This window comes from Palaemon carinicauda, chromosome 12, assembly GCF_036898095.1.
Source record: "Palaemon carinicauda isolate YSFRI2023 chromosome 12, ASM3689809v2, whole genome shotgun sequence".
In the NCBI taxonomy this organism is placed as follows: Eukaryota; Metazoa; Arthropoda; class Malacostraca; order Decapoda; family Palaemonidae; genus Palaemon; species Palaemon carinicauda.
In genome coordinates this window covers 89568010-89577705 of record NC_090736.1, presented here as the reverse complement: position 1 = coordinate 89577705, position 9696 = coordinate 89568010, and the positions used below count along the sequence as shown (strand labels likewise).

Genomic DNA, 9696 nt, shown 5'->3' with positions numbered 1-9696 from the left:
GATTCACTGGGCGGCACAGGTTCGAGCCCAGAAAAGGGATTTTGATGTAGGAAAAATCTATTTCTGGGCGAAGGACCTGTGCCGCCCAGTGAACCCTCCCAGCTCCTCTCCCTTGGAGTCCCCAAACTTTGGGTGCTAAGGAGTTGGGTTCTGAGCGGATGCATTGTAGTAGTACCGAGTGAGGTTGAACGGCTCTCCTCTATTGGGGTTCTCTGTCGTGGATTAATCTAAATAGTGCGGGACCTCTGGAATATACGCCCAATTTTATACCGACACCAATAGGTGAGCGAGCTAGTTAACCTAGCACTCCTTTACATTTTTTCTCTGGTATATTTAGCAGTAAATTACCTAAGAATAAGTGCTAAATGGAGCTTATTCACTGGGCGGCACAGGTCCTTCGCCCAGAAATAGATTTTTCCTACGTCAAAATCCCTTTTTTGGGCTTAGGCCATGTCGTGCTGATGGAAGTTTACCAGAGCATTAATGTATCTGTGGATTTATAATAGTGCTGTTATCTCGAATTAATTATTTCCTATTTGGTCAATAAGACCAAAGACACTTGATGTTACCGTAATACATCAATCAACTGAGCATACCATATGCCAGCTCTTCCTGCCCCCTACAGGGAAAAGTCTATATAGACTCTAGGAAAAAACCCGAAAATTGTGAGTTCAAAAGAACAATTAGCAAGCAGAAGTATATCGTGTCCTTATATACGTAAAGCATAGTTTGTACTAATAGGTAATGAATAGAATACTGTACCTCTCAGGTCCGGATCTAGACAGATAGGTTTATATTCATGTAGGAATCATAAAACAGTAATATAGACATAGTACAACCAAACTTACCTGTTTGCATGGTAAAGAAGACTTTAGTCTTACAAAGTCCTCAAGAGAATCAAGGATGCTCTGATATACATGATCTATAAAATCTTGAGGCGAAAGAGACGCAAAGATTCCTTCCATTGTTTATTTACAAGAAACACAGCAATCATGATTGAAATTAGTATATTTATGCTAAACATATTGCATAAAAAGCATAACAGTAATAACAAAATAAATAAGTTTCATCTGAAAGAGAAACAAAAGCCACTCAAGGAAATAAAATATTTCACTGCATAATGTTATTACCAGGAACACTAAGCATATAAAATGCTGGCACTTGTGTCAAATTATTATGCTTGAGGTCACCTAGTTAGATAAAACAGTTCATAGTGTCCTTAACAACACAATACTTATCATGATATACCTAAGTCTATCATGTACACCCTTCCCTAAAAGTCCCTATTAGTGTACTGTCCTTCGCAGTAATCAAGCAGCAGGTTTTATTACACTACCTGCAGCTACCACATGAAATTTGATTTCCTGTAATTGCTTCGCGTAGTGTTAAAGATTACCCTGGAAGACTTCCATCCAGTATAGGCACGCAGGTTTTCAAATGGCATAGTCTGAAAGAAGTTTAGAGACGAAGCAACTTTTCTCGGATCGTGACCTGCGGGTGTACTGTCAGGATCCGCTCTGCAAATAAAGTAGGTGATTTTCGCCCTTATCTGTTTCAAGGATAACGTCGAACCAGAAGTCTCTCCCCTGAAAAGCTGACCTCCCTTAAAGTCTGAAGTTCTACGAAGATAGACCTTTAGGCATTCCACTGGGAAGAGGGATGCTTCTTCCTCCAGAGGGCAGATTCTCCAGGGACCCCATCTCTTAGTGGGCAGCTCGTTCTTGGCGAGAAACGTCGGATCCGGAAAAAGATTCAAATCTCCATTCGTTGTAAACTGAATGTGGCCATCATCCCTCGAGAGGGCCACTATTTCACTAACTCTGGCTCCTGAGGCTAGTGCAAATAAAAATATCACCTTCTGAGTCAAGTCTTTCAGCGAGCAATCTTCATTGTTCAAAGTTGAAGCCAGATGAAGAACCTTATCCAAGGACCATGAAATGGGCTTTAGAGGGGCTGCAGGTCGAAGTTTGGCGCAGGCTTTTGGATTCTTGTTGAAGATTAGATTGGAAAAGTCCACCTGGAAGGCGAATAGAATCGGCCTAGCCAATGCAGATTTACACGTAGTAATTGTATTAGCCGCTAATCCTTGTCCGTGAAGATGGATGAAGAAGGACAAACAGAAGTCCGTAGAAATCTCTTGCGGTTTCTTCGCCTTAACAAAGGCTTCCCATTTCTTCCAGGAAGACTCGTATTGTCTTCTTTTTGACTTTGACTTATATTCTTCTAAGAAGTTAATACTGTCTGCAGAAATCCCGAACCTTTTCTTAACCGCTAGGGTGAGAAAATCATGAAATGAAGGTTCTGGGTTTTCTCTGATGAAGCGTAGACAGTCGATTTCTGCACTTGCTGAGTTAGAACTGGTTCCGGCAACAGGATCAGCTTCAGGCGTAGTTCTGTTATCAGAGGGAACCAGACACTGCCTGGCCACTTGTGGGCCACTATCGCTGCCCTCCCCCGAAAGGATCTCAATTTGTCGAGGGCTTTCAACAACAGGTTGGTTGGTGGGAACAGGTAAATCCTGGACCATCTGTTCCAATCCAAGGACATTGCGTCCGTTGCTTCCGCTAGAGGATCCTCGTACGGGGCTACATACCGGGATAGTTTCTTGTTGTCACTCGTTGCGAAGAGATCTACTTGCAGTCCTGGGACTTTGTTCAATATGAAGGAGAATGATCCTGCATCTAGGGACCATTCGGACTCTATCGGGTTGATCCTGGATAGAGCATCCGCTGTCACATTGCGGAATCCTTGGAGGTGGACTACTGACAAGTGCCACCTCATCTTCTTGGTTAGATGAAAGATGGCCAACATCACTTGATTTAATTGAGGCGATCTCGAGCCCTGTCGATTTATGCATACCATTATCACTTCGCTGTCTAAAACCAGACGAATGTGGATTGAGCAGCGAAGTCTCAGTTTCTTCAGAGATAGAAAAACTTCCATGGCTTCCAGAAAGTTGATGTGGAAGGACTTGAAGAGGGGAGACCAGGTTCCCTGCACTTTCCGACGATGAGTGTGACCTCGCCAACCTTCCTTTGAGGCATCCGTGTGAACGGTGACTGCTGGTGGAGGTGGTTGCAAGGGTACCTTTCTTCTTAGGTTCTTTGCTTCCGACCATGGCTTGAGTATGGATCACAGACGATTTGGTAATGGTCTTTGTAGATCTCTTCGATCGTTGTAAGCGTATTTTCTCCAGACTCCTGATGCATCTTTTAAATGTGCTCTCAAAAGTGGGTCCGTCAAAGAGGCAAACTGGAGAGACCCCAACACTCTCTCCTGTTGTCTTCTTGATATTCTTCGAGATTGAAGAAGTCTTTTGACGGACCTTGCTATCTCCTTCCTCTTTGCTGCTGGCATAGAGAGGCAATGTGACTGTAGGTCCCAGTGAACTCCCAGCCACTGGAACTTTTGAGCAGGAGAAAGCCGAGACTTTTTCAGGTTGATCTTGAATCCTAGGTTTTCTAGGATTGAATCACTTTTCTGAAGGCTTGCATGCATTCTTCTTTGGATGCTGCCCACACCAGCCAATCGTCCAGGTAGGCCATCACCTGGACACCTTTGAGGCGTAGTTGTCGAATGACTGCGTTCGCAAGCTTTGTGAATATTCTTGGAGCAATATTCAGACCGAAGGCCATGGCTCTGAAAACGTATTTTCTTTTCTGGAGCTTGAACCCTAGGTAGGGGGAAACTTGACGGTTGATTGGTACATGCCAGTAAGCATCCGTCATGTCTATGGAGACTGTGTATGCCCGTTTGGGCAGAAGGGTCCTTATGTGCTGAAGCGTCAGCATTCTGAACTTGTAGTTCACAATGAACTTGTTGAGTGGTGATAAGTCCAGAATGACTCTGAGCTTTTCCGGATCCTTCTTCGGAACACAGAATAGCCTTCCTTGAAATTTGATGGACTTTGCTTTCCTTATGACTCTCTTGTCCAGTAATTCTTGAACATATTCTTCCAGAACTGGGGTTGATGGTTGGAAGAATTGAGGAAAGCTTGGTGGAGTTGAGTTCCAACCCCACCCCAGTCCTTTCTTGATCAGGCTGTGGGCCCAAGGATCGAAGGTCCACCGATCCTGAAAATGGAGAAGTCTCCCTCCTACCGGCAGCATCTCACTTAAAGTGCTGACTGGAGGATTTACCTCCTTGGCCACGACCACCTCTGTTGCCCCTGCCTCTGAAGGGGCGTCTAGAGGAACCCCGAAAGGAACCTCGAGACTTTGGCTTGAAAGAAGTTGCCTGCCTTTCGAAAACTGGGGTGAACACTGATGACTGGGATGCCAGAGTTTGGGGCACTAGTTGAAAGGTGGGGGGGGGGGGGGGGTTGTGCCACCGTCTGGGGCACCGTGGCCATGGGAAGCTGTTGCTGCTTTGGCCGAGAGGGCACACGAGGTCGTTTAGATTTATTCTCCTTTTTGAAGACAAGCCCCATTTGGAAAGGAGATTTCTATTTTCCGAGGCGGCTTTGTCTACAACCTCCTTGACCACTTCACTCGGGAAGAGGTCTTTTCCCCAGATCTTGGAAGCTATCAGCTTCCTAGGTTCGTGTTTAACGGAAGCGGAAGCAAACACGAACTCCCTACAGGCCCTTCTGGCCTTGATGAAGTTGTACAGGTCCTTTGTTACCGTAGCCAAGTGAGCCTTGGCAAAGACCATGTACATATCCGGGGTATCAGGAATGCTAGCCATCGTCTCTAGCCCTGTTTGTAGAGACATGGAAGCAGCCAGGCGTTCCTTAGTCTCATGTTCTCTCTTCAAGAGAAAATCTGTCAGCTTTGGGAGGTCTTCGTTGAACTGACGTCCAGCGATATCAGCCTCCAGCTTCCCGACTGTGAAGGTGACATGAACATCCTTCCAGTCCTTGTCGTCTGATGGAAAAGCAAAGGAGAAAGGCTTGCTTTCTTCTAATGTGGGGCAAGGCTTCCCTGCCTCCACGGCCTTCAAAGCTGCTTTGAACCCTTTATCCATAAATGGAAAAGCACGTTGGGGGTCAGCAACAAACGATGGATGTTTTTTACTAAGAGCCGGCACCTTTGAACTAGTGAAAGCCCTCTCTTTCAACGTCTTAGAAAATAAGGCTTGTGCCTTAGAAAGCTCAAGGACAATTGTCACCTTGGGCTCCGTCTCTTCTTTTGATGCCGGTTCAGTTCTGAGACGGACGTAACAATCCGGGTAGGCCCCTCTACTGGGCCAGAACTCGATTTCCTCCACTGGCACAGTGCCCAGTTTCTCCGAGAGGAAAATCTTGCCTGCTGACATAGGCATGTGCTCTGCATACCTCCAAGGGTTAACGTCAGAGAAAACGGGAAGGTCCTTAACGTTCAGCTTCTTCGGGGTTAAACGTGAAGATACCAATTGTTCGATCTCCATCCGAAAGGTGGCTTCCTTCTCGGACGACCTCTTCTGTAGGTCTTGCACCATGGAGATCAAGGAGTGAAGAGTGCTCGTGATCGAATCGAGCTGAGGTGGTTGAGAGGAACTTGACGGTGCCGGTTCGGCCACTACAGCTGAAGAAACCGAAGCTACTTCAGCATTATCAACATTCTCTTCAGGGGGGCAACTGCCTCCTGATCCAATTCTTCTACGAGGAAATTCTTCTCCGTCTCCTCGGAGACGACAGACATGTTGTCGTCCAAATGGATACCCTCCAATGTATCCGCAACGTCAGGTTCCTTGGTCTGCTGAACCTGAAGTTGAACCAAGGGGATCTCAGGTTTCGTCTGGGGAATGATAGCGTCGTCATGAGCTCTGGGGAAGAGACAGTCCCTTATTCTAGCATTAGGAAGGTATGGGCCCAAAGCATTCTTTTGAAAGCCCCTGACCCATTTTCGCAGCGTATCCCTAGCTGCATCCCTAGACTCTAGAGTCTTTTGGTCATCAAAAGCCTCTTTTACCAAACTTTCACAAATGGCACATACCTGCGGGTCCCAATACTTGAGAACCCCTTTCGTGATAGAGCAGCGAGCGTGAGCCCTGCACACTCCATGTCCATAGAAGCTCTTGCTACGGACTCTACAAAAGTTGTTCCCGCACTCGGGATGCTCCTCCTGTAAAGAAAAGAAAAACAAATGAGTTTTCTGTGAAATCTTCAGATTTCGACTTAAATGAAGTATTATACTTAGCTTGGATAGGGTAAGCTATAGATAGGAAAGACACCTACATGTGCCTCCTGTCCATCCACTTGCTATGACCTCCTCCCATATTGAACTAGGAAATTCATAAGAATTGATTACTGGAAGAAAACCTCCAAGATATATAGTGTCTTCTTGACACGTCTTCCATTATGCTCAATATAGTGGATAAATCTAATGGAAATTAACCATTAATAAAAGAGAGAAACATTTCTCCTAAATGATGGTCTCACAAATGGCTGCCCAAGAACCACCTGTAGGTTGGAAAAAGGTTTTCCAGGGCACAGCAGTAGCTGGCGGCAGTATGCCGTCAGTATTGCCGGCCCCGCCGACACTGCCGGCCCCGCCGACACTGCCGGCCCCGCCGACACTGCCGGCCCCGCCGACACTGCCGGCCCCGCCGACACTGCCGGCCCCGCCGACACCAACGGACCTATGACACTGCCGGCCCCGCCGACACTGCCGGCCCGGCCGGCACTCGCCAGGCTAGCCGGCACCTGCCAGGCAGGCCGGCACCTGCCGGGCCTGCCGGCACATGCCGGCCCGTCTGGTCTCAAATACTGTCTTAAATTATGATGGATGGAAGGCACAGGCCGGCTGCCGGCTGCCGGCAAGCAACACAGTTGCCGGCAGCCGGACATAGAATCTTGCCGTCGGCTCATTGATCAACGATGTCCAAGGCGAGAGGTGGCAGCAAACTGCCGGTCTAACCATCCATATAGATGCCGGCAGAACTAACTGCCGGCGGCTAGCCCATAAAGAAATTCAGAGAGAAAGGTAAGGATAGAGGACGGCAAAGAATCAGCTATGCCAGCCAACATCCTGAAAGAGTGTGCCAGTGGAAGAGGGAATAAATTTCGGGCTTCCACTCAACCATATCCCATCATAAGGCATATGGAAGGCAGTCCAAGGGAGGACTCGAGGGCACACTCAAAGATATGAGGTTACCTGCCGGCAGCCGACAGGAAAACTCTGGCTAGTTCTACAGACACCCATAGGGACATATGTAGGACCACAGCCATGAGGGTGAAGGTTCATCCAACACAAAAGAGATAGCGGGGAAGGGGGTAAAAAGTCCATAAGTAAGGTAATACCCTAAGGCGTTACCTAACCTGAAGGATTCTGATCTCAAAAGTAACCTCAAGTAGGGGAAATCATTTCCCCAGATTGGGTTAGGCAAAAGAGAACGCCCATAGGCCGCAACTCATAGAGAACAGAATCTCGTACTAGGGATCTTAACCAAGGAAGAATCCTATCTTCCAGTTAGAAATCCCTAGTACCGGACTGTCTGCTAGACCAGGAAAAGGGGAAATGGCAAAACAATAACCTCAAAGTGGCCTAGGGAGGACTAGCCTCCTGAACAGCAACTAGACTAACTGGGAAGTCATTTCCCAAGATAGCTAGATGCCTAACACAGATTTACCCTGATGTCCCATCCTCAACTCCAAGCCTGAGGATTGGCAAAGAATCAGCTATGCCCGTCCGAGGAAAGGAGAGGGAAATGAAACGCCCCAGCAAATTTTTCCCGAACATACAGTAGGTCACAGCAAAGTTAACTGAGGATAGCCTAGGCTAATCAGAGGGAAAGGTAATTACTCTTAGATCTCGTAGAGATAGTATTGACTTAAAAGGTATTGGAGATATCAACCTCACCTTAAAAGACAATACAAGAGCAATAAGGGACATATATCAAGTATACTAAAGCCCTTAGGCTATTAAGCCAAAGAGCATAGAGAAACGTTCATCGAAACTCTAGTATACTAGTATGGAAGAGGAAAAATTAAACAGTAATATCTTAATTGTATAAAATATTGCCTGAGCTTCAATAAAACTTTACCAGGAAGGTTATATCATGCATGAAGTGTTTAGGTGCCTAGGCTAGGAAGCCTAGCACTCTTGAGGCTCGATCATAATAGCCAAATCCACGACAACAATGACATAATATAAAGATCCCTAGCTAAAAAACTAAATAGCTAAAGTTATTAAAGCGATTAATGCCGGGAATATCGTTCTTGCTAACTAAATGAACTAAAGAATGATCGCGTACTTGACGCCATCTGGCTGGCAACACCTCTTGTTACGTTAATCACAATCTCAATCGAAAAGCAAAACTGGCAAGAGCTTACATTTACACAATTCAAAGATATTACCTAACTTTCCAGATGCTGATGAAGCAGGGGAATCCATCACAACGATGAAAAAAGCTTTCAAAATAGCGAGATAACTCGGGAAAAACACCGGTCACTGAAGCTACTAACGAAAGAATGGCTTGGTGGCGCCTCGCGGTGGCGATTGGGCGAACTATTTACATTACATTAGGAGAGTCGAGTGTTTACCTTTTTAACGACTCTCCTATTTTTCTTGCCACTTTTTCCCTCTCTAAGTGAAAACGCTATTTGGGGTGTAAATAGCTGTGAGATGTGTCAAGATACGTCTTTACGTGATATCCCTTTGTGAAATTTTTAAGGGATACTCGCTCCAGGAGTTAGAATTCTGGATACCTTCGGTAAATTCTCTGGGTTATGTCACTGTAGTCACATATAACCTAGGAAGCTACTCACGAAGGAACTTCCATCTGCACGACATGGCCTAAGCCCAAAAATAAACTAATAAAGATAAAGAAATTAAAAATATGAGTACATGAATGAAAATGTTTAATTACTCCTAACACTTAAAGAAACTCTATTAGTCTGAAAGGGCTAGCCAGTTAATGCTGTTTTTTTTAAGGACAGGACTTGGACATTTAAACCACTTTTCTGGGCTCGACCTGTGTCGCTCTGTGAAATGCTCCTTACAGCACCATTTCTAAGGTATAAATACTGCTGAATATACCAGAGAAAAAGGTTGCATGGAATGCCAGGAATAAACCCAGCTCACTCACTCTAATAGAGTGTCGGTATAGTAATTGGGGCGTGTTAGAACCACTACCAGAGGTCCCTTACCAATTAGTCCTCTCCTTCCTCAATATCCCCCGATACTACGAGGTGCCATTCTACATCTGACTACTGCCCGCTACTACGACTACCCTCCCCCCACCCCTACCACTACCCACGCTTCTACCCTCTTTCCTTTCTAGCACCAGCGAGATCCAGACGTGTAGTTTTCATTGCTTTGTGTTACGGTGTTTTTGAAGATGTCAGACATTTTGGAGATCCCTGCTCCCAAGTTGAGTATTATAATTGTGTGTTTTGATAATTCTAGTTAGCGACACCCGTTAATCAATAGTTTTGTTAATTTTAGTCCAGCCGCTTTGTTTGATGCCTTCCCTTACGGGTATATTTGGCAGCCATTTTGGTGTCGCTACCTCCTGATCTCTTTGTTATGTGCGATTTTCAATTAGTTCCTCATACTAATTGTGGTCTCATTTTGTTGTTTCTAGACATCTTATACAGTGTTTTTGCATGGTTATTGACTTTTATTTAGGCTATTTTGATGTTCAGTTAGTTAGCCTACCTGACCGAGCAGTACGCGGCTTCGGTCAGTAGCCTACACCGTGAGCTTCCCCTTCGATATATGTATTTTATATCTTAGTTAGGTTGTTCATTTTGAGTATTTTACGGGGAATCGG

General features: G+C 45.6%; 1 pseudogene; it reads right to left on the bottom strand.

Annotated features, from left to right (window-relative positions):
* The window catches only part of LOC137650945 (uncharacterized), a 2178-nt pseudogene extending 1320 nt beyond the window's left edge, over positions 1 to 858 (bottom strand).
* Positions 859 to 9696: the final 8838 nt, after the last annotated feature.